The following is a 26,684-nucleotide window of genomic DNA, read 5'->3' as shown; positions in this document are numbered from 1 at the left end:
GGAAAAAATTGAATATGACAAATCACACTTGATCAAATCCATTTTTGTCTGGATAATCAAATCTCTACTGCTGTGAGGAATAATAATGGTGAAGCTGCTGTTTTGTCTGCATGTGAAAACTCTGCTTTATGATGTTTGCATAGCTTGTCACTATGTGCATTGTTCATTCAGTGTAGGTAGGTGTTATCTACAAAAACTAAAGGCCTGAGCTTATCTCACAACCTCAGCTTCAGTTCGTTACTGGTACAGTAGTAACTTTAAGTTGCCTAGTAGGGTTTGTGCACTGGTTTGTCGCTGAACCAGTTTGAACCAGTTCAGTGCCATGGAGAGGGGAGAAGCCAGTGGGATCTTTTAAAAAGAGGAGAGTCCTTACCTGCTCGCCATCGCCACATGTAGCTCCCTGCTGTGACGGTGCTGTTCCCAAGAACCCACTGGTGAACCCGAATTCAAACCGAACTGCCAGTCCATGAACTGGTTTGGTTGAACTGGCTGGTGGTCCTTTCTGTTACACTGAACTGGTTCCAACCAGTTCAAACTGGCTTGATGGGCTATGCTGTAAAGGGGAACTCTCACGGCCACCCTCCCATCCTCTTGGCTGCCCTTTTATCTCTTTTGAAGGCAGGGTTCCCCTTTGCTTGAAAAATGGAATCCTCACTAGATTCCCCTTTACAAGCATAGCCCCTCGAACCAAGTTGACGTGGCCTGCATTGGATCAGGCATGGTTCGGCTCAAACCCAGACCAGCTGCCTTCTTTGTGAAGCTGGTTAGGTTTGAGTTAGAACCAGTTGAACCTGACTAGGCTGAATCAAACCTGATTCAGTACGTACCAGTTCAGTGCACCTCTAGAAGAACACACAGAGGTGGAAGATAACATACAGGAGAACCTTGTTAATCGTGGACCCGGCATTCGAGGTTTTGCATCGCTGCGGTTGGGATATATAATTGTATATAATTGGGATCTGACCTTGGAATATGTGAAAACTTTGGCATTTAAAGGGTTAAGACTCACATATCAGTGAGTTGGCAATCGGAAGAAATGACCTCCTAGGTAATTTTGGCCCACCATTTTGAGGATAAGAGCCATTTTATGGCTCCTTTTTGTAAAAGGGAGAGAGTGAGAGAGGTGATTTTTCATTTAAAACATGATTTTTAAAAAACTTTTGGGGACATTGCTGAACAGCTGGTGACACACAGAGCATGGTACAGCACTCCCCACCCCCACAATTTTCCCCATATTAAGCCTGCTTTTTATCTCATTTTCGACAGCCCCTTTGCATCATTTTTGGAAGCCATTCTGCACCATTTTTGCCCTTTTGCTCTGTTGTCTCAGGAACATAATCCCCCAGTTCCCATTGCCCTAATGCCCCATTATTTGCGGTTTCATTATCCACACCCACACCCTGCAGAACAGAACCTCCGCAGAGTCTCCTGTCGATGGGGCTCTCCTGTAGATGGTCTATTCATCAAAGAAAGACAAAGAGAGATAAGGCTTCTTATGTCCCTCTAAGCCAAAACTACGAAGGATCAATTGCAGTTGGGGATGTGCTCCAGTGGGTGCCCATGGCACCTATGTGCTGGTCCACGGTGAGATCCAGCTAGCATTCTAAGAAGGCTATCACTTTATACATGATTTTAAACAAAGCAAGTTACATAATACAGTTTTCTTGGCTTGCATGTTAATAAATAATGAGCAAAAAGCATTTTGCATCTTAATGAGATTCACTTTGTTGCTTGAAGTTTTTCATGGCAACTCTGATAAGAAGCTGTAGTCTCTAATAAGAAGCAGAGCTTGTTAAAATGGACACAAAGATAAACTTCTGAGAGAGACACTAGAACTTTCCACTCCTCACAATACAATGGTCTTCTGTTTGGTAAAACTGTTCCTGTCAGTACATCTAGTATCAGTGCAAAGGCACAGTCTTTGCCAGTAGAGATGTGCACAAAACCACCTGGAGTGGTTCGGTTTGAATTAAACTGAATTCAAACCAGGCACCGAGGTTCAGGTTTGGGTTTGTTAGCCAAGTGGTTCAGTTTGAATTTGAACCTCACTTGAACCAGTTCTAAAAGGTTCTCCATAGGCAATAATGGGGTTTCAAACTGGTCAATTATCCCCTATGATGAGCATCTAGGAGCACAAAACTGGGTTGAGTGGTAGGCTCCCATGCATGCCAACTACCACCCAACCTCCAAAGCAATTGGGCACTCATGTAATTTTAATAATTTTAAAAAGATTTTTCAAGTTTTATAATTTCTGCCAGAGGGAATAATAGGGATATGAGGCAGCCCCCATTCATTCATTCATTCATTCATTCATTCACTCAATTTTTTATACTGCCCTTCCAGAATGGCTCAGGGCAGTTTACAATTAAAACAAAACCATTTAACAATTAAAATAGAAATTATAAAACAGTGTAAAACAACAACAATTAACAACTAAAACATCATAAAATAACAATTAAACTATAAGGACAATTTAAAAACCCTGAAAAACTAGGTTACAGTATTAAAAGCATTTACAAATATTTAAAAACCCTGGAAGGCCAGGCCAAACAGATAGGTTTTAAAGGCTCTCCTGAAGGCCAATAACGAATTCAAATTGTGGATTTCTGCCCGGGGTGCATTCCACAGTCCAGGAGCGGCTACAGAGAAGGCCTGCCTCTGAGTCACACCAGACACACTGGTGGTAACTGGAGACGGACTTCTTCAGATGACCTTAACGTGCGGTGGGGATCACGCAGAAGAAGGCACTCTCTGAGGTAACCTGGACCTAAGCCATTCAAGGCTTTAAAGGTAATAACCAGCACTTTCCCACCTGCGGGTGGGGGATGCCCAGGTGCTCTGAAGCAGGTTTGGGGGTAGGGCACACTGGGCCTTAACTAAAAAGGTGTCTGCCAAATACTGCAGTTGTAGCATCAGCATGTATGATCACTCACCAAAGCCAATGAAGACTAGAAGAATAAATTTACTTTATATAATTTACTTTATTGATCTCTCATTGTAGATCACAGATGAAGGCCACAGGAACAGAACAATTTTTTAAACATCAAAAGCTTGATTGCTGGCCTCAAGTCTGCCCACAACTAAAGAGCATTCATCTGCCCATTAAACAACCTTTTCTACATAGTGCGTTATGGAGATATAGCTCTGTACTGCCAAGAAATGTATTTTTTTTAAAATCATTTACTAAATTACTGCAGATTTAAAGCTAGCTGATATTCATCCCTCTCAAACAGATGATCATTTGGTAATCTCCCCTTCCAGGGAAAAGATTCTCACTGAAGGACTTGTTTCATGAATCCTATTTCTTCTATTCAGAAAGGTAAGGAGGTTATTTGAACACTACTTGGGGTTAAAACAAATAATTTGTATGTCCTGTATTTTCATAGAATGAGTTGTAAGAGTCCTAATTTGACTGATTTTCCTGAAACTGTTCAGAACAGTTTTGGTAATGACAGTAACAAGCAACTCTATCGTACTATATAAGTGACTTGTAGGCTTCTTTTTTCCTATTTCACCTGATTAAAATGCTCTGTCTTTAAATAATGCAGCAAATACTTTGGAAAAGCAACCTTGATGACTCATTGATTATGACTGCTGACATAACATTGGAACAGTGATAATCTCTGATGGGATCTACAAGACACTCTTTTAACATAAGCAAACATATTATTAGGTTTTTAGCATTTTAAACAGCCAGAGACCGAAGGAAAGTGTCAGATATTTGCCACTCAAATAAGTATATTCCCTTGTGTCTGGATGCTAAACTGAATAACTGAGCCAGTGCTTCTGCCATGTTTATATGTTTATAGTATTAGTAAATACACATATTAGCATACCCACTTACAGCATGTTTAAGTGTGATATGTTCCCAGTGGTCTCTTCCCCCAAATCAAGAATTAGTAAAGCTTGTGGAGGAAGAAGCCTCACACCAGTTTTGATTTCAGTTCTTGGACCACTTGGGAAACTCCTCTCTTCACAATCTGAAACTGTAGGGAATTACCACAGTCCATTATTTCATCCCATCAGTGTTTTGGCACGTTCAAACTGAAGTATAATGCAGTAGCATCCTGTTTCACATTCTGACTCTTTTATCTAACAGTGTTCAACTTCTCTAGGTATCAGCATGTCTTGGACTACACACATACCAAATGTCAGGTTTTTTAAAAAAATGTGATGGAAATATGCTAACAATTTTGTTTTTCCTGTCTGTACAACCCAAGGTCTTCACATATGATATTTGAGTAAATGCAAGGCCTATGATGATGGTGGGTGGACTGGCACAATGGCCCAGCAGCAGCACCTAGTCATGGCCAATGATGAGCTTGGCTGCTGGTGCCCTCACATGTGTCAGTCTGTCTGTCACAGAGGGCACAGCGTTCTGAGGCCATGGTAAACAAACAAACAACAAAACCCCTCATGCACAGGTACACAGCACACACAGGTTTTACTTTTATCTTTTCTTTCTCCTTCACTTTACTCCACTGTAGTGTGTGTGTATATTTTAATTTAAGTTACTTAGTTGTTTGTTCAACCTTAGCCTTGTATTCCAGGTAACCTTATTCAGCATTTTGCACATGACTGAGCATAGATTCTGTGTTGATTTTTTTTTAAAAAAAATTACAAATAAAGTCGTGGTCAAGCCTCTATATTATTTTATTCAAACTTAACATTTACACTTACAAAAGACACCTGTTGATTCTGTTGTGGATTTTTGTTGTTGCAAAGCATGCTATTGCCATCACTCTTTTGCGAGGGGTGGGGAGGAAGGAACATTGCTGTAACTGCCAGTTCTCTATGCTGGGGCCAAAAAATTAAGTCATTCTGCAGTTTGTTGTCACTTCTGCTTAGGGGCAGGTGGGAAAGAAAGCACACAACACTCTGTGTGATGTAGATTTGCTGAAATGTGTGTAGTTGCCTGTTGACATGCTAGCTGGGGAAGGGGACTTGATATTCTTCCTGTATATCTCAGGTTGCTATGCTTGTTGTTATCCTGCATGGGGAGGGGGGAATTAACACCTCTGGGTGCAGTGAATTTTATTGTGCAATGTGTGCTGTGCTGTTGTTGTTTTGTGAGGAGGGAGAGGGACAAAGTGAATGAGTATGGGGTGTGCGCAGCAGTTTGCTACACACATAGGTGTCTATGGGGATACAAAATAGCCCATTGTATCATGTGAGTGGCTCTTAGAGGTGCTACAGTGGGTTGGGTGGTAGTGCCCAATGGGTGACAACTACCAACCAAACCTCAAAGGAACTGGACAAACGAATGATTTTTAAGGAATTTTTGAGTTTTGGGTGGTTTTATATTTTTTCTGCCATAGGGAACAATGGAGATTCAAGGTAGCCCCATTACTCCCTGTGGGCAGTGCCAGGGTAGTCCAAAGTGTGGGGGAGGGCAAAATGGGCACTAACCACCCTCCAATCCACAAGCTAGTGGGGCACTTTTTTTTTTTTAAAAAAAGAAAATTTTGAACTGTAAATTTTTTATTTTTTATTTTAATTTAGCATATTTTTATACCGCCCAAAACCCACATCTCTGGGTGGTTCATAACAAAGCAAACAAAACAGAAAAAGATTAAAACACCAGTTAAAATAAATAACAGCAAAAATTAAAACACAAGTTAAAACAAAATAAATGATACAGCAAGTTAAAACACTAAAACAATTCAAACCTTAACATTTTAAAAACAATGTTAAGACTATTAAAGCAATAGTTAGTGAAAAGCCTGGGTGAATAGATGTGTCTTTAAAGACTTTTAAAATGCTGTCAGAGATGGGGAGGCTCTTATTTCTGTAGGGAGCGTGTTCCAAAGCTTTGGCGCAGCAGCAGAGTAGGCCCATCCTCAAATAGCCACCAAACGAGCTGGTGGCAACTGCAGATGGACTTCTCCTGATGATCTCAATGGGTGGTGGGGTTCATAACGAAGGAGATATGCTCTTAAAATACCCAGGGCCCAAGACATTTAGGGCTTTATAGGTTATAAGCAGCTCCTTGTATTTTGCCTGGAAACTTATCGGCAGCCAGTGTATATCTTTCAAAACAGGATTAATATGGTCTCTCCTAGATGACCCAGAGACCAACCTGGCTGTTGCATTCTGTACCAATTTTAGTTCCCAGACTACACACAAGGGCAGCCCCACATAGGGAGCATTGCAGTAATCCAATTTTTAGACTCTTCAGTGTGTCATGAATCCTCATAGCGATTCATTATAAAAAGTTATTACACACCAAAGATTCCAAATCTAAAAACTTCATAAATACCTTTAAAAAAAAACTAAGCACCCCACTGGCTTGTGGGTTGGGGGGATTTAGTGACACCCCATGTGCTAACCACCCCCCAACCTGCAAGCTAGTGGGGTACTTAGATTTTTTTAGGGGGAGGGGGTTAAAGTACTTTTTGAGTTGTTTAACTCTTTGATGTGTTATGAATCCTCACACACCAAAGATTCCAAATCTAAAAATTGCAAAAATTATTTTAAAAAATAAACTAAGTATCCCACTGTCTTTTGGGATGGGGGGTTGGGAATTAGTGGCACCCCATATGCCAACTGCACCCCAACCTGCCAAGCAGTAAAAAGCTTTGTTTTTGTTTTTTAAGGAAATTTTGAAGTATTAAATTTAGATTTGGAATCTTTGGTGCGTAATAGCACTTACATTTTTTAATGACTTTTCAATAATGAATCCCTATGAGGATACATAACACACCGAAGAGTCTAAAGTTTAAAACTTCAAAAATTCCTTAAAAAAACCAAACACAACTAAGTACTCCACTGGCTTATGGGTTGGAGGGTTGTTGGCACCCATTGTGCCCTACTCCCCAACCCACTTTGGACCACCCTGGCACTACCCACATGGAATAATGGGACCACTAGAAATCCCCATTATTCCGTATAACATAAAAAATAAAACCACTCCAAATTCAAAAATTCCTTAAAAATCACCCCTTTGCCTGATTTATTTGGAGTTTGGGTGGTAGTTTTCACCCATTGGGCACTACCACCCTACCTACTTTGGTGCCCCTGGCCCTTTAGGTTTTTCCTGAAGCAATTCAAATTCAAATTGAATCAAATTCAAATCAATTCTGGGCTGATTTGAGGGGGCTAGATTTGTCATCGAATCTAATCTGGCTGATTCAATTCAACCTCAAATCAAGTCATAAAAATCAATTTGTGCACATCCCTATTTCTGGCTGCTGATGTAAATCCCTCCCTTGCAAATGTCCTCCACTTTTGTTCATAATTGGGCAGAAAGACTATAAGTGATTGACATTGCCCACATGTTTCTGAATTGTAGTAAAAAGCCAAACATCATTTATTAAACTGGGAGTGAATGCAACTGAATCAGTTATATCCATGTGACTAAATTATTTCATTTTTCCAAATGACAGTTGTACCCATTTGATTATTTGAAAACAAAAGCTTTTATTCTGTACTGGGAACCATTAAACCTTATATATAAATCTAGTGCTGGATCATGGGCAGACACTGGAGGATCTGTTTCCTGCCTCAGAGTCTGAAGTCAGGACAGGGAAGGCCCAGTAAAGAGCCAGCAGTCAAAAAGCAGATAAGGAACTGGGTCCAGGAAGCAAGCCAGAAAGAAAGGGTCAAAGCTGAGCAGACAAATCAGGAACCAGGATCAGGAGACAAACCATGAATCAGAGTTAAGCCAAGGGTCAAAGTTGAGCATACAAACAAGAACCAAGAGTGAAAGACAAGCTGAAAACCAGGGGTCAAACTGAGCAGGAACCGGGGTCAAGAAACACCGTGGACCAGGGCCAAGACCTTGAAACTGAGGCAAAGCCTGAACCCAGGCAGGAAGCCAATACGTCATTCCAGTCCTGGAAAGTACCAATCAAGTGCTGGCTGGATGTAATTAGGCAAAGCTGCTGTAAAGTAAAAGGTGAAGTGTGCCATTGGGTTGGTGTCGACTCCTGGCAACCACAGAGCACTGTGGTTGTCTTTGGTAGAATACTGGAAGGGTTTACCATTGCCTCCTCCCACGCAGTGTGAGAGGATGCCTTTCAGCATCTTCCTATATTGCTGCTGCCTGATATAGTACCAGTGGGGATTTGAACCGGCTTGCTAGTCAAGTCATTTCCCACTGCACCATTAGGTGGCTAATTCTGTTCTCTAAGGGTAATTAATCACCTGGTGTTCCAGTCTGCCATGCTTTGTGTAATAGTTAACAAAGTTGTGGCCCTTTTCTTCTATACTAAGTCTACGTGTTTTCTTGAGCTGGGGTCTGGGGACAATGTTTAATTTTTGTTTTAAAATGTTTTTAAATTGTTAGTTGTTTTATTGTTTTTAATTTGTTTTAGCTTTTCATTGTTTTATAAGTTGTTTTAATTGTAAACCGCCCTGAGCCATTTTGGAAGGGCGGTATATAAATTAAATAATTAAATAAATAAATAAATAAATAAATAAATAAATAAATAAAAGAACAGCAGTATTCAGGGTTTCCAATTACCAGTCAGGCAGATCCTGAAAACAAGATTGCTCTTGCCTTGTTTAAAATATAGCACTGGTAAAACACAACAGAGGAAAAATATCACATGGACTTCTTTATAGGATCACACCCTGAATTCACATAGTTCGTTTGAGCTAACTATTTCAGCAGTGATACGCATGGTCAGATTCTGTTCACATCTATGTCAATACCAGTTTTATCATTTACTTCAGGATTATATCCCAGGATTTTAGCTGCTGTATCTAGTCACAGACACTTTGATACTGCATTCAGCATGTGTTACCATGGCCTTAGGTTAAAACTCCGTGACTTTTCCAGCTGTTTGAAAAGCAAACAACGCATGTACTGTACACGCAACCGCAACAGTTCATCTAGAGTCATTTGACAGGAACAAGGGGTAATATGCTCTTATGGTTATTAATACAACCTGTCTACCAGCTTTAGAATGTTTTAAGCTTGGGGAAGTGACTTCACTCCACCACACAACAGAAAACTAATGAAAAATGAGATCAATGTTTAAGATAAGAGCCTTCCTTTACTGATATGAAACTGCTTTCTTTGTTAAAAAGAAAAAAAGACAGAATAGTGTGGCAACTTTTTTGCAATGTTGCAGTTACACTCTGTGTGTGTGTGTGTGTGTGTGTGTGTGTGTGTGTCTTTGTATATTTTCAGCATTATGAGAAAGCTTGGAACATAGGAAGCTGCCATATACTAAGTCAGACCACTGGTCTATCTAGCTCAGTATTGTCTTCACAGACTGGCAGTGGTTGTTAAAATGCCAATTTTAAGATGTGATGCCCAGATAGTACATACTCCTTAAATTGTGATCTACACAAATTATTAATACAGTTGAAGGTCCTATTCCCCTTATAGGGTCATATTCTTATTACCCATGTATAGTCATTTAGAATAATGACACTTTGCTACCTGACTTACAGATGGTTGTTACAATATTTGCAAGCTTGCTGTGTGTTCTGTAGACATAAATAATACAGGAGCAATTGATGAGAGGTGCCTATATTAATGACTAATCTAATGATTCTTGACTCATTAAATAGGCTACAAATCATTCTTCAGTTCTCAATAAAAGTTAAATAAATAATATGGTGCAACTTGGTCTCACAGAAACAATGGAATCCATGACATAGTCAGGGCTTGTTCTTTAACTATGTGCCCTGTGCCAGCTACCCTTCTATAGATGCTGAGTATAAACACCAATAGGGAATTTAAAAAAAAAATTCTTCATTTAATCTCAACTACAAACATGATTCAGTACCTAAAAATATGACAAAGAGGCTGTTATTTATTGTAAAGGTAATGGAAACTGAGCACGTTTACAGGTATGGAAGGATGAAGCAGCAAGGGTTGCGAAGAAGGGCCATGAAGATCTGGGTCAGGAAAGCAAGAGGCTGCAGGAAGATTTTAGAACCCAATGGCATTCCGTGAGTTTATCCATTTTCACCAATTCAGGGAATAGAGGCTGTGGAGTAATCCCTTTTCATTAAATCATGTATTTTCTAATCCAAAGATGTCAAAATGAGCCAGTATCCATAGCACTAGTGTAATCCTCATCTCCCTATATAATTATCTAAGGCGTACCCATGGATAATCCTGTGTGTGGCAGCTTTCATGAGAGTTTGTGAGCAGAAGCACCATGGTGATTGGACAGTGGGGATTCCATATGCAGATAGGGAGGAGGAGCCTGTGATGGTTACGGTCAGTTGGAATACAACAGGCAGACAGGCAAGGAATGGGCCTGGGCCTTTCGGCAGCCTGAAGGGAACAAGCAGCCATGGTGGTGGCGGCAGTGAGGAAGGGCCTGGACAACTACTGCTACTCCTCCTCCTGTGGGAAGGAGCAGGAGTGGGGCTCGGGTGAGGATGGGTAGGTCTCTGGGGCTTGGGGGATGCAGCTTGACCAATAGGCACCAGCAATGCTGTAGACAAAATCAAGAGGGGTGAGGGAGATGCAAGCAACCAGATGGAGGAAGAGGAGCAGGAGTGCAGCTCAGATGAGGGTGGAGAGATCTCTGTGTTGAGTGGGGCTGTGGCAGGGGGTGAGGAGAGCAATCAAGTACTAGTGTGCAGATGCTATGTGGAAGTTAAGCTAGTTTATCTAAATGTAGGAAACCTTAGAACTTGCAGACTTTTCTCCTATTGGGTTGGAAAACTGGGTGAAATTACGGATTATATAACAATCACAATTCTCTGGAGAATTCAGCTTGCTTGAGACAGAAGGCAGCTCAGAAGAAGGGATGGATGGATGGATGGATGGAAGGATGATAGAAGCAAACATCTGACTTACAGAAGTCAGGTAGTAAAAGTGTTATTATCCAAAATGACTGTGATGTAGATAGTGAGCCTCTTCTGACTAGCGGTAAGAAGGACTAGAGGGTGGAATGCGGGGAAGGCTGGTTAAACCTTCTTCTACCTTGGCTGATCACCCACCCAGTCGAGCACCGGCTCCTGCTGGAACTCCAATAATGCAGCGTGCAAGTGTTTGGTGCATTATGGGGATCCTCCCTCCCTGAGTCTGTCAGCTGTGGCTGCAAGCATGACACACAATCAGATAAATGAGGTGAGGAGAGAGCTCGCTCTCCTAACCCCATGTAGAAGGGTGGCTCCACAAGCAGGTTTGCCGCCATGGTGCCACCAGGATTGGGCCCAATCATGGAGGTTCACATGTCCGTGCAAATCATGTCCGTGCAAACATGGGCTGGACTTCCTTAGCATGGTTTTACATGGGCATGTGAATAGCCTCAGTGAGACTATCACCATGTAAGGAGAATGGGACCTACAAGTATATAAATAATTTGTGATAAAAATATTTTTATGTTTAAATTTGTAATTTAAATTGTAATTTAAAGAGTATAATTAAATTATGTTTAACTTTGTAATTCAAAGAGTATTCAGATTCAGAGTAATGTATCTTAAAATGGACATTTCTTAGAGGCACCCAAACTATCTTGCTACAGCAGTCTAATACAGTAATTTAACGTGACTGTTAATATATCTATCTATATAAAGCTGCTTGGGCCTCACTCACTTACTCAGTGACTGGCACGAAACTCCCAGAAATATTTAATCTGTGGGTCATTTCTGGAAAACAATCCCCCATTCTTTTCACTGGCTGACATCCAGACTAATGAAGCTAATGCCGCTGTGCATGCTATGGGAGAGGGGTGATTTTGGTTTATCACTCCTTCCCTCTGAAGCTGCCTGTCATCAGGGGCAGAACTATAATAGGGCAAGGGGAGACAGTTGTCTGGGGGCCCACTGCCTGGGGGCAGGGGCCCAGAGGCAAGTCACATTACTGACTCCCCCAGCTGTGCACCCGCCCAGGCTTCCTTAGGTTTATGTTCTATTGTGGCACATAGGAGATACACACACACACACACACACACACACACACACACACACACACACACACTGCTTTTTGTTACCACTATTCAGCCTCATTTAAGATTTCTTTACTTCATGAGCTGAGCTAAAGTGAAGGGGCCCATTTTAAAATCTTGTCTCTGGGCCCACTACAACCTTGCTACACTCCTGCTGTCACTCCTGAAGATATGTCCCTGAGGATCACATGAGCCTAAGGGACATACCTGTGTATGTCCCAGAGCGCTTCTGAGGAAAAGGGAGATCAGCAATTATCATCCCCTGCGCTCAAGAGCCAACACTTCAGAAATGGTCATGCAGTTCCTGCAAACATGCTTTTTTAGTTGGATATGGGTAGCATTAGCGTGGATATTAGCCAATTTCTAAAATTTGCACAACTGACGTTTTGGTGAGTTTCAGGGGTGCACCTAGGTATTTTTGGCACCCAGATCTGATGCTGAAGGGCTTCAAAAAAACCCCACCCCCCATTGTGAGCCCCCCTTACTTGTTATTTTTAATACCATTAATCGCCAGTGCCACTGCTGCCAGGCCCCCACCGCTATTTCCCCTTCTTCACTGCCAGGCGGTGGGGTGAGTGGAGTGGAGTGGAGTAGGCCTTGGTGGCGGCAGGACCAGGCAGGCCTTCTCGGCCTGCAGAACAACCTCCTCTGTAGGAGTTATGGAGTGTCACATCCTATGATGTCACAGGATGTGATACTCCATAACTCCTAATGTGCACGCGTGCATGCCAAGGAGGCTGGTCTGCAGGCCTGAGGAGGCCAGTCTACAGGCAAAAGAGGCCCACCTGCACTTGTCACCGATGGTGGGGAGGTGAGTGGAGTGGAGTAGGCGAGCAGCGGCAAATGGGAAATAGCAGCAGGGGTGGGCAGCAGCAGTGGTGGAGCATTGAGGCTCTGTGGAGGTCTCCCAGAGCATTTGGAGCCCCCCCCCCAGGAGGCAGGAGGCCATGGACCCTGACCCCGTGGTCCATGCCAATGCTCTACTGGCGGACTTTGGACCATTTTGGTATGGTACCTAGTAGATTATCATTGCTATTTTCTCCCTCCTCCGGTTAATTTTAGATTGAGACATTTTAATTACTAATTTTCCAAAAACTGACCTGAGAACCTTATTACTTTAACCTGTATTGTCTGTGTTAGGCACAAATGAACACAGTAAGTGCCTTTTCTTCTCCTTTGGTTCTCCCGGTTGGATGTCTGCATGTTTCCGGTGAGTCATATGTGAAAGTTGTCAATTTTGTTGTGCTAGTTTGTTCTCTGGGATGACTGACATTTATTCCCTGTCGTAGTAGAAAAGTTATTGAATCCACCTAGTCATGGGGAAGACAAACATTCAAGGATTTGCAATATTCATGAAGTGAAAAATATAAAGGCAATAGAATATGTGATCCTGTCTGAATGCCTTATATACCTAGGTCTCCATACCTTGAATAAGAATTGATGGGTAAGATGTTAGAAAAAGCGGCTGCATTTGTAGCAGTTGCACAAAATGCAGAGTTCAAGGTGTGATTTCTCAATCAAATTGTTTCCACCTATACTCCTCAGCCTTCTGGATCTCAGTTCTTCACTGTGTCTCTCCATGTGTTTTAACCTCATCCCAGTCACACTGAACATTCCTTTGTGTTGAGGCCTGTCAGTCAAGAGATAGGTACCATTGAGAGCCATTAGCTCAACAGGTATCCAATCAGAACCAGTATCTAACAGGAATTCCTTAATCTAACATTCTCTGACTGCCGATGGGGGAGCCATTAGAACCTATTATATTTGGAAGAAACTTTTGCTGGGCACAATAGGGGGCACAATATGTTTAAATACTTCCCTGGGGTGGCTTAAAGTGGATCTTGGTTTCTTTGCTATTGCCCTTTTGCTTATCTCTTTTTGTAGAAAAGGCTTTAAAAAGGTTTAAACTGCATTATTAGTTTACATGTGTTTATTATTTGACTAAGTGATCTCCCTGCCCTCTACTCTCCATTATTTGTATATTTTGTCTCTTGGGGCCAGATTTGACATAATGACAGTAGTCTGTTTTTCTTAAACATGGATTGGCAATAACATATTATGAAGCGGGGAGTCTGTAGCACCAAAGTAAGTGCTTGGGTGAAGAGTGCTGAGCTCTCCCTGTGCGTGACATTTACCTTCCAGAAGTTTCTCTCCTGACCACCTTTTGCCCAACTGGGGACTTCTGGTATCAGAACCCAGATGAGAGAACCATACCTGGAGAGAGAGGGGCTGTATGGAGGCAAACTGCAAACAAAGCAAAAGCTCGGCACATCCTGCCTATACGCAATTGGGCTCCAACACTCTTTCTCTTTATGGGATTGAGACAGTTCTGTGTTTAACATATGGATCGGCTGCTGTCCTTTCTAGTCTGGCTTTTCGATTATAAGCTTGAGGTCAAGAGCTGTGTTGAATTTCCTGTACAATGACTAGTTACTGAAGGTGATATAGAAATGATAGAATACTTGCAGTAATAAAAGCAGCAGCAGCAGCAGCAACAACACAAATAACAATACTACTACTAGTACCAAAAGCTGGATGAATATTGTCATGAACAAAGAAAGGCGAAATGAAATGAAATGAAATGACAAGAAAAGTCAGTAGAGAAAGCACTTGCACAATAGTTTCTCATCACTAACATACAAATCAAGTTGAAGAACTGCAGGAGCAACCATCTGTTCATTAGAGATTAACATTCAGTATGCAGAATGGCTTGCCCTCTGCCCATAAATATCTTGTTCACTAAGCCTGTTTCAGAAGCTGCTATACCATTAATCAAGATGTATTTTGTTATACAACACTGCTTCAAAGATATCTGATTTTTGAAATCAAGTTATCAGGAGAAGACAGACTGAAATGTTACCTCAGCAGAAAAGTACAAGTATGCAAAAGTATTTTTATTTTTATTTTTGTTATTAGGCTGCAGCTAATAAGAATCAGTGCTTCCCTTAAAATAAGCATTTTATAAAAATCTGGGAATATGCTGAGAAATAGTCAAGATAAAATTGTTAAACTTATAGAAGAAAAAGCCTTGCTGAAGAAGAATCAGCATGGCTTTTGCAAAAATAAGTCCTGCTTTGCTAGCTTCTTCGGATTTTTGAAGTGTCAGTAGACACGTGGACAGAGGTGATCTGTTTGACATTGTATTCTTAGATTTCTCTAACTAAAATCTCTCACTAAAAATCTCTCACTAAAAACCCTTAGTTCAACTTAGTGGTCAGACAATATCATATATTTTTATAGATTGGAAACTAGTTAAAAATAGGAAGCAGAGAGTAGGAATAATTTATTCAGGGGTGTGAGGAGAAACATTAAAGTCCTCACACAGCAGCGTATGCTCCGGTGGTAGAGATGTTTATTTTTATTTATATAACACATTTTTATACCGCAAGTCCCAGGATGGTTCACAATCTAAAAACACAACAATTAAAACATTAATACAATTAAAACAGTTTAAAATACAGATAAAAACCCCCAAACCTAAAACTTTAGTACAATAAACTACAAGCCTGACTAAACAGGTATGTCTTCAGGTCCTTCTTAATAACATCCATAGTCCTGGAACACACAATCCTAGAAAAGGCCCGAACTGGTGGTGAGGCAGCAGGGTTCATTAAGAAGAAGGTGTTCTCTTAAATACTTTGGATCCAAGCCATTCAAGGCTTTATCGTTAAAAAACAGCACTGCTATGGCTGCTGTTTGGGCCATTCTGGCTGCTTCTCTGGTGGAGGCAGCCATGCAAATGGCCAGAGTACATGCATGGTGGCCTTCAAAATTTCCACCTCCACCAGAGAAAGGACCCAAACAGCCCTTGGAAGAGCTGGGGGAGGCCAGCAGGGGGATGGGGAAATGGCAGCCCCCCCCCCACACACACCCCATAGCTGCAGCAGCACCCCTTGACACCCGTGTTGTTGGATGGTTGTTTTTTTTTTTAAACTTTAAAACCCCCAAACTGGCTCAAATTCGAGCTGAGCCATGGGATCTGTTTGGGTGGCACCAAACCAAACCAGGCAAACCAGTTGACTCAAGGTTGACTCAGCCTTCCATCCTTCCGAGGTCGGTAAAATGAGTACCCAGAATGTTGGGGGCAATATGCTAAATCATTGTAAACCGCTTAGAGAGCTCAGGCTATAGAGCGGTATATAAATGTAAGTGCTATTGCTATTGCTATTGTGCATACCCCTATACTGGTGCAAATGTTTCATCATAGTCCTCACCATATTCTGGGAATATCTTTTAGCTACTAGTCTCTGTGGTTGCCAGGAGTTGACACTGACTCGATGGCACAATCTTTCCTTTAAAAGGGGGGGAAACTTTTTTACTAGTGTTGGACATCTCCTTCTGCATTTTGCTTCACGTAGAGAGCCAGCATGGTGTAGTGGTTAGAGTGCTGGATTAGGACCGGGAGACCCGAGTTCAAATCCCCAGTCAGTCATGAAACTATCTGGGTAACTCTGGGCCAATCACTTCTTTCTAAGCCTAACCTACTTCACAGGGTTGTTGTGAGGAGAAACTCAAGTATGTAGTACACTGCTCTGGGCTCCTTGGAGGAAGAGCAGGACATAATTGTTGTTGTTGTTGTTGTTGTTGTTATTTCTTGTTTACACAGTCAGACAGGTGTTATTGACTGGTTTGTTTTATCCAGACATCGAGTCCTTCCCAAGGACCTGGGATGGCAGAATTTTATTTTCAATGTTGTTGCTGTTATTATAGATATTGTTGCAGAATATAGGCTGTTCCCAGTAAAGCTGCTTTTTGTAATTGGCTGATGGTGATTTCTGTGGCCCCTATGGTGTTGAGGTGCTCTTCAAGGTCTTTTGGAACTGCACCCAGGGCGCCAATTACCACTGGGATTATTTGGGTCTTTTTCTGCCACAGCCTTTCAATTTCAATTTGTAGATCTTGGTATTTGGTGATTTTTTTCCTATTTCTTTTTCTTCTATTCTGCTATCCCCTGGTATTGCTATGTTGATTATTTTAACTTGTTTTTCTTTCTTCTCGATTACAGTTATATCTGGTGTATTGTGTGGCAGATGTTTGTCTGTTTGTAGTCAGAAGTCCCATAATATTTTTACATCTTCATTTTCTTCAACTTTTTCAATTTTATGGTCCCACCAATCTTTGACTACAGGTAGCCTGTATTTTTTGCAGATGTTCCAGTGTATCATCCCTGCTACCTTGTCATGCCTTTGTTTGTAGTCAGTCTGTGTGATCTTTTTACAACAGCTGATTAGGTGGTCCACTGTTTCATCTGCTTCTTTACAAAGGCAGGACTTGCTGTTTGTTGTGTATTTTTCGACTTTGGCTCTTATTGCATTTGTTCTTAGTGCCTGTTCTTGTGCAACCAGTATTAAACCCTCTGTTTCTTTCTTCAAGTTGCCATTCTTAAGCCATTGCCAGGTCTTTGTGATGTCTGATTTTCCACTTATATTGTGAAAATATTGACCATGCAGGGGCTTATTTTTCCATTTTTCTGCTCGGTTCTTGACTTGTTCTTTCTTGTAGGCCTGCTTTCTTTCATTGGTGTTGAATAGTTTCACGTTATTGACCATTTGAAGTGCATCTTCTTCACTGTCCTTGATATATTCTTCAAGGCCTCTTTTCTCCTCCTCTACTGTTTGATGGACTTGCAGCATTCCTCTTCCACCTGAGCTGCGAGGGAGGTATAGCCTATCGACATCACTGTGGGGGTGCAGAGCATGATTGATGGTCATTCTTTTCCTGGCCTTACGATCTAGCGTCTCTAGCTCTGCTTGGGTCCAGTCTATTATTCCTGCAGTGTATCTGATAACAGGTATAGCCCAGGTGTTTATGGCTTACATGGTGTTCACACCATTGAGTTTGGACTTGAGGATTTTTCTAACTCTCCTGATGTATTCACTTCCAATTTTTCTTTTAACTTCAGTGTGTGCAATGTTATCAGCCTGGAGAATGCCCAAGTATTTGTAATGATCGTTCTCTTCCAGGTTCTTGATCTTGCTTCCATTGGGCAGTTCTATTCCTTCTGTTTTTCTTATTTTTCCTCTGTTCATTATTAATGCAGCACACTTGTCTAGTCCAAACTCCATTGCTATATCTCTACTGAATATACAGACAGTGTTTAGCAGTGATTCAATTTCTGACTGGGACTTTCCATACAACTTCAGATCATCCATGTACAGCAGATGGTTTATTTTACTTGATGTTTTAGATGTTTGGTATCTGAGGCCTGTTTTGTTTAGTATTTGTGAAAGTGGGGTCATGGCGATTAAAAACAACAGAAGGGATAGTGAGTCCACTTGGAAAAGGCCTCTTCTAATGCTAACCTGTCCAAGTGTCTCGCCATTGATTGTTAACTGTGTACTCCACATGCTCATTGCTTTTTAAATAAATATCTGAATGTTTTTGCTGACACCAGTTGTTTCTAAACATTTTAGTATCCATGTGTGAGGCAATGAATCGAAGGCTTTCTTGTAGTCAATCCATGCAACACTTAGATTGGTTTTTCTTCTCTTGCAATTTTCTAAAATCATTTTGTCAATCAGCAGCTGGTCTTTTGTGCCTCTGGTGTTTGGACAATTTCCTTTCTGTTCAACTGGAAGCTGTTTGTTAGTTAATAAGTGTTGCATCACTTCATCTGCTATTATTCCAGTTAATAATTTGAAGATGGTTGGCAGGCAGGTTATCGGTCTATACTTACTTGGAACTGCACCTTTTGCTGGGTCTTTCATGATGAGATGAGTTTTCCCAGTTATTAGCCATTGTTCAATATCACCTCCTTGCAAAATGTGATTGAACTGTTTTGATAGTTGTTTATGAAGGCTTGTTAGGTGTTTAAGCCAAAAGCCATGCAGTTCATCGTCGCCTGGAGCAGTCCAATTTTTAATTTTCTTTGCTCTTTCGCTTATTAATTCTGGTGTTATTATTAGATCTTGCATTTGTTGGTTACATTTTTTGTCCTCTTTCACCCAGCCTGCTTTTTTATTATAGTCTATTGGATTGTCCCATAATTTCCCCCAGAATTGCACTGTTTCTTCTTTATTTGGTGTTTCGATGTTTTTTTGCAGTTTCTCCTTCTATGCTTTGGTAGAAATGTCTCTGATTCGACTGGAATTGGAGATTCTGCCTGTGTTGTGTAGTTCTGGCTTCATATCTGCTAATCTTCTTTGACACTGCTGTTATTTGCTGCTTTATTATTTCCAGGACTTCTCTAATTTTCCTTGAATCTAGGTGGTATTTTTGGATCAGATACTGTTTGGTGTTTTCATTCTTCAGCTTCTTGTCTTTCATATCTTTCAATTTACTAGCATCTGATCTAAGCCTGGAGATTTTATTTTCTAATCTAATCTTCCATTTAGGTGATGTACTGCTTTCTTTTTTTACAGGTCCATTGATCTTATATCTGAGCTCTTGTGTTGTTATTGTTGCTGCACTGTACATTATTTGGTTTGTTTCTTGCAAATTATTGGTTGTTATTTCTGCAAGTGCAGCATTGACATCTTTTAATGCCTGAGCAAGTTGTTTTTTGGCAACTGTTTTTAGAGCTGGAAGTCGAACTCTGGTGGTTATTTGGTTCATGTGCTCAGTTATTTTTTGCTTTAGTTCTTGTTGCTTTTCTGTTAAATGGCATTTGGGTTTTTGAGGTGAAGGCAAAGGGGAGGTTGCCTGGTTTTGATTTTGAAACAGTTCAGCAACAGTGGCATCCTCTATTTCCAACACCTCCTCCACCTGCACCTGAGCAACTGCTTCAGTTGGTGGTAATTCTTCTTCCATATCTTGAGCCTGTGTTGCTCTTTGCAGTTCTTCCAGCTCAACTCCTGTGAATACTTTATTTCTTATTATGAATCTTCTCTGGTCTGCTAGCCTTTGTTCTATTATTTCTGTATCTGGATGCTTCTCTTTCCAAATTTGGTACATTCTTTTTAAATAACCTCTTCTAGTTGGATTAGACTTGTAATAGCAGATCATTATTTCCTTGTTGGCATTTTTTGTATATTTTTTCCGGTTAAGCGACATTTCTTCCATTAACCTTGCAGTCTCCAGCCCTGATTGCTTAGCTGAAGATCCTGAGTCCTGTTGCCCACTTGCCACCAGATGTCCAGGGACTCCAGCACCTGGCGCGGTCCTTGTTGACCCGGGCGACGAACGATCCGGTATAGATTTATTAAAGTTACGTCTCACCATATTGTTGATGAGAGAGGCACTCTTTGTCTGGCTCCTCTGGTGAGACCTGTCCAGTATGGTTGGACCTCTGGCATAGCTCTCACCTTCTTCAGAGTACGCAAGCCCCACAACCACGCCAAGGTAGTGCCTCACTGGGGGTTGTTGTTGTTGTTATTATTATTATTAATAGGGGGTATTGATAAGGGAATATTGAATAGGGGGTATTGATAAGAGGGGGTATTGATAAAACACCAGCTGATCAAGCTTGCAATTAGAGAAAGGATGCAGAAGAAGAGATCCAGTATCTACATAAGAATAATACTTGGATATTTATGGAGCTGCCTATAGGATAAAAAAATGTAGGGTGCAAATAATAATAATAATTATTATTATTACTATTATTATTATTATTTGCATCCTACATTTTTTCTTCCTATAGGCAGCTCCATAAGTATCCAAGTATTATTCTTATGTAGATACTGGATCTCTTCTTCTGCATCTTTTCTCTAATTGCAAGTTTGATCAGCTGACGTTTTATCAATACCCTCCCATGTACTAGGATCTTGGACATTTTATTCTCTATTTTTACTGGAAAACCTTTGTTGGTTCTTGATGAGCACCTTATCTCTGACTGAGCCTTAATGATGATAATGATCGAGCTGCTCTTGAAAAAGAAAACAATAGGGGTGCCAATAGTTGTGGGTGCCCTTGGTGCAGTACCAAAGAACTTGAACACTATCTCAACACCTTGGGCAATGATAAAATTACAACACATAAACTACAGAAGGCCACACTACTTGGGACAGCACAAATACTATGGTAATATCTATAATTTTATTTAGTTACTCTAGACCTTTGGAAAGGGCCTGATAATTAAAGTACTAAATCCTGTCAATAACATCTGGGACTGTGTGTAAATAGCATAATAATAACAAGCAACTTTATTTGTTAGCTGCCCCAAAACAAATTGTTCTCTAGGTGGCTCACAACAGGGGATTAATACATACAATAAAAACACATAACGCATTAAATCATGACAGACCAAAAAAAAAGTGAAAATAAAATACAAAATACAGTACAAAGCAGCATTAAAACTCCTTTTAAAATTAAACAACAAGTTAAAATCAGATAAAATCTGAAAAGCCAAATTTAAAAACCTGCACTTAAAAGGCCTGGGTGAACAAAAAGATCTTTACCTGGCATCTAAAAGAACAAAGTGATGAAGCCAGGCAAACCTCACTGAGGAGGCTATTTCATAAACGGAGTGCAACCACTGAAAAGACCCTCTCCTTGGTAGCCAGCCACCTCACCTCATTTGGCAGGAGCACCCAGAGGAGGGCCTCTGAAGAAGATCTTAAGGTATGGGTAGGGACATATGTGGCAAGGCGCTTTCTCAAGTAACCCGGTCCCAGCCATTTATGGCTTTAAAGGTTAAAACCAGCACTTTGAATTGGGCCCGTAAATGGACTGGGAGCCAGTTCAGCTGATGAAGCCCTGGCATGATATGATCAAAATGTCCAGTCCCAGTTAATAATAATCTTGCAGCCCTGTTTTGTACCAGCTGCAGTTTCCAGACATTTTCAAAGGCAGCCCCACATACAATGCAATGCAGTAATCTAAGCGAGAAGTTACCAGAGTGCGAGTAACTGTGGCTAACTATCTCTGTCCAGGTAAGGTCGCAGTCAGCGTATCAGCTAAAGCTGATAAAAGGCGCTCCGAGCCACAGAGGCCACTTGAGCCTCTAATGACAGTGCTGGATTGATTAGCATACCCAGACGGTGGATCTGGTCCTTTGGGGGGAGTGCAACTCCATCTAGAACAGGCTGAATATCATTCACCAGGACAGGGGGACTACCAACCAACAGTACTTTTATCTTGTCTGGATTGAGTCTCAGCTTATTCACCCTCAGCCTATTCACCCTCATCCAGTCCATTACTGCATCCAAGCACCAACTCAGGACAGTCACCACTTCAACTGCATCTGATGAAAAAGATAGAACTGAGTGTCATCTGCATATTGATGACACCTCAAGTCAAAACTCCTGATGACTATCCCAGCGATTTCATGTACATGTTAAATAGCATAGGGGGAAGAATGGAAGATTGTGGAACCCCATAGCATAACTGCCAAGGGATTGAGCAGTAGTCCCCCAGCACCACCTTTTGGGAACGGGCCTCAAGGTAGGAGTGGAACCACCTCCAAACAGTGCCTCCCACACCCAACTCAGCCAGCCTATCCAAAAGGATACAGTGGTCAAGGGTATTGAAAGCCACTGAGAAATCCAAGAGAATTAAGAGGGTTGCACTCCCCCTGTCTCTCTCTCTCTCCTAGTGTTTTTTCATATTGTTTTGGATAGTTGGCACAAAAATTACATCAGTTTCTTTGATTTTTCCTGTCCTGGCTCCTTTTGTATATGAACATCTAATTTAATATCTGGTACTTTCTTCAGCAGCTAGATTTTCTTTTTCATCAAAATATGTATGTATGTATGTATGTATGTATGTATGTATGTATGTATCATATTTCTATACTGCCTAATATGTACATCTCTAGACAGTGTACAAAATTTAAAATATTTCAAAGGCACAAATTAAAATACGTGTCACAAATTAAAATACATAACAATAAAAACAATAGAATAAAATAAGTTTTGAAACCAGTTTTTAAAATTATTAAAAATTAATCTAGCTATATATTTAATTCTCTAAGGCATACCCGCGGCTAATCCCATGTATGGCAGCTCTCGCGAGAGTTCATGAGCAGAAGCACCATGGTGATTGGGCAGTGGGGATTCAATTTGCAGATAGGGAGGAAGAGCCTGTGGCACCATCGTAATGGGGCAGTGGGGATTCCATATGCACATAGGGAGGAGGAGCCTGTAAGAGCAGAAGAACCATGGTGATTGAGCAATCGGGATTCCATATGCAGATAGGGGGAGGCGCTTGTGACAGTTAAGGTCAGTTGGAATGTAACTGTTACTGGTCAGAAGATTTTCTTGATTGTAGAGGAGAGGAATATCTCCATTGATGAATTAGATGAGGAAACAAAGATGATCAAGAACTGTTAACTCAGGAAGAGGGGAGAGAAAGAAGGAAGGGCAAGGGATGGGCCTGAGCCTGTCAGCTGCCTGAAGGGAATGATTGGCCATGGCGGCGGCAGCAAGTAAGGGCCCATTCAACCAATACTGTTGTTTGGGGCTACTGAGGCCATTGGTGGAGGGAGGTAGGCAGGCAAGGGACAGGTCCAGGCCTGCCAGTGGCCTGAGGGGAACACGTGGCTATGGCAATGGCAGCAGTGAGGAAGGGCCCGGTCAACTGTTGCTGCTCCTGTGGGGGGGAGGAGGAGCGGGGCTCGGGTGAGGGTGGGGATATCTCTGGGGACAGGGGGTGCAGTATGACTAATAAATGCCACAATGCTGCAGCCACAACCGAGAGGGATGAGCAGGATGGAGTAAAGGGATGGAAGAGGAGCAGGAGTGCAGCTCAGGTGGGGGTGGAGATATTTCTGAGGTGAGGGGGGCTGTGGCAAGGGGTGGGGGGAGCAATCAAGTACTAGCATACAGATGTTCTGCATGGGTTAAGCTAGTGCTAATTAAAAGCCTGCACAAACAGGAGTCTTGAGGTTCTTCCTGAAAACAAACAGAGAAGGAGATACGCTTATTTCAGTAGGGAGCATATTCCAAAGCCCTGGATATATACCGCAAGATGCATGTTTATGGTTTCTGTGGCAAGATCAAGTATTCTATAACCTTTACATCCTGATGCATATCCAACAAATATCTCTTCCTCACAACTGCAGTTGATTTTGGAGCATTTTAGACTTTGGTGCATAGGCATATGCTTTTGAGCTAAAACCTCTAATATGCTCCATGTTTTCCATGCCACAATTCAAATTGTGTATGTATAATTTTAGTATGCAGTCTGTTTTGTAAATAAGTAGCAGTCATAATTGCCTCTCCCCAAAACTTACTGTGTAGTCCTGCATCCAGCAGCATGCATCTGGCCATTTCTATTAAATACCAATTCTTTCTTTCTGTAACACTGTTTTGTTTTGGAGTATATGGCATTGTCATCCAGTGCCCTCCAGTTTCAGATATTCCGTTGTCTCATTTCCTGTATATTCATCTCCATTGTCTGACCTCAGAATCTGAGGCTTCCCTGCAACATACTCCTTCAATTTTTAAAGTACTTGGTTCTTATCACTAATCAGAAAAGTAAATGTGTATCTTGAATAATCATCTATGAAACTTAACAAATATTTGTTTCCTCCTGATGAATTGATCTGCATAGGCCTACAAATATCACTGTGTATCAGCTCAAGAGGTTGCTGTGTCTCTGTGTTGAGGAAAGGTGGGTTTAGTATCCTTCGCCCTTATTACAGCATGTACACTTGCAGTCTATGTTACGGTGACTTATATTTAGGCCTCTGGCTAGATCTTCCTTCTCCAGCTGAGGTATTACATTGAGGTCTCTATGTCCCATTCGTCTGTACCATAAATTAAAGCATTTTTAATGTGAACACAGTTTCATAACTTTGGCCTCTTCATTTATACAATCCACTTTGAATTGGCCTCTCTCTTGCAAATTCCCTTTCATACAGTAGTGGCCAGTGCAGGTGCCGCTGGTGGGGGGAAGGGGCGGGGTGGCAAAAGGCACCTTTAAGGGTAAAGTAAAGTGCTTACCTCTACTCTTGCTGCATCTGAATGCTTTTCAGAGCAAGATCATGTCGTCCGGCACCCCCTGCGGCAGGGGATTGCCTCCACCACTCACTTGGCCACTGGCATGGGATTGAGTCCACAGAGTTCAGGTGAGTGTCAGAGGCAATACCCTACCCCACTGCAGGGGATGCTGGGTGGTGTGCTGTAAGCACTGATTATTTTACCCTTAAAGGTGACTCTCGCCGCCCCCCTGCCGGTGCCTGAATGGGCCGCTACTGTTTTCTTAAGTGGCTCACCTTTATTTGTGATAAAACATTGTTTGCCTTCAAATTTCACCTCATAACCTTTCTCTGTAGCATACCTAACTGACCTCTGACTGGGCTCAAGTGTGGGCACAAACAATGCATCCCCAATAGTCAGTTTCTCTGTTTCTCCTTTTTGCAGTTTGCAGTATAGGAACATAGGAACTTAGGAAGCTGCCATATACTGAGTCAGACTATTGGACTATCTAGCTCAGTATTGTCTTCATAAACTGGCAGTAGCTTCTCCAAGGTTGCAGGCAGGAATCTCTCTCAGCCCCATCCTGGAGATGCCAGGGAAGGAACTTGGAACCTCAATGCTCTTCCCAGAGCAGCCTCATCCCCTAAGGGGAATATATCTTTCAGTGCTCATACTTCTAGTCTCCCATTCAAATTCAACCAGGCCAGACCCTGCTTAGCAAAGGGGACAAGTCATGCTTGCTACCACAAGACCAGCTCTCCTCTTTGCATAATCTCTGCCTTCAGTTAACATTCTGCTGTACTTCCCATCTGCTAGAAAAACGGGAACCTTATATTTTGTGTACAACTTAGTAAATTTATTTATTTATTTATTTATTTTATTGTTGCATTTATATACCACTTTTTATTAAAAACAATCGCAAGGCGGTTTACAAAAGTTAAAAAACATACAATAAAATGACAATAAAAGTATTAAGCTAAAAATATAAAAACAAACCAAATTTAAAATCTATAAAATACAAGCATAAAAACGAAATCTCTCTTTCTTTAATCAAATTGCTGGTTTCGCCTAAATCAATACAAATTCCAACATTAGATTTTGTAGAATTAGCTCTTAAATTGGTATCTCAGGTGGAGGCCATGGCCAGGAGTGCTTTCTATCAGCTTTGGCTGATTCAACAGCTGAGTCAATTCCTCGAAGAGGACAACCTCAAAACAGTGGTGCATCAGTTGGTAACCTCCAGGCTTGACTATTTCAATGCACTCTATGTGGGGCTGCCATTGTACATAGATTAGAAGCTTCAGTTAGTTCAAAATGTGGCAGCCAAATTGGTTGCTGGGGCAACCTGGAGAGACTATATTATGCTTGTTTTGAAACAGTTGCACTGGCTGCCAATATGTTTCCGGGCAAAATCCAAAGTGCTGGTTATTATCTTTAAAGCCCTGAATGGTTTAGGTACAGGTTACCTTAGAGAACGCCTTTTTCTACATGATCCCCATGGCATGTTAAGGTCATATGAGGAGGTCCATCTCCAGTTACCTCTGGTATGTCTTGTGGCATCTCAGAGGCGGGCCTTCTCTGTAGCTGCTCTTGGGCTGTGGAATGCATTCCCTGCAGAAATCTATTATTTTAATTCATTATTAGCCTTCAGGAGAGCCTTCAAAACCTATCTGTTTGGCCTGGCCTTCCAGGGTTTTTAATTTGTTGTAAATGTTCTTAACTTGCTGTAACCTGGTTTTCCAGGGGTTTTAATCTGTTAATTGTTTTATGATGTTTTATAACCTCTGTTTTTAATTGCTAATTGATTTTAATTGTTTTATTCTAATGTCAACTGCCCTGAGCCATTTTTGGAAGTGGTACAGAGAAATAATAAATAAATAAGATGGATCCCTGTCCCCAAAGGGCTCACAATCTAAAAAGAAATATAAGATAGACACCAGCAACAGTCACTGGAGGTAATGTGCTGGGGATGGATAGGGTCAGTTACTCTCCCCCTGCTAAATAAAGAAAATCGCCACCTTAAAAG

This window comes from Hemicordylus capensis, chromosome 2 (genome assembly GCF_027244095.1).
Source record: "Hemicordylus capensis ecotype Gifberg chromosome 2, rHemCap1.1.pri, whole genome shotgun sequence".
Classification (NCBI taxonomy): domain Eukaryota; kingdom Metazoa; phylum Chordata; class Lepidosauria; order Squamata; family Cordylidae; genus Hemicordylus; species Hemicordylus capensis.
Note: the sequence above shows the minus strand (reverse complement) of the source record.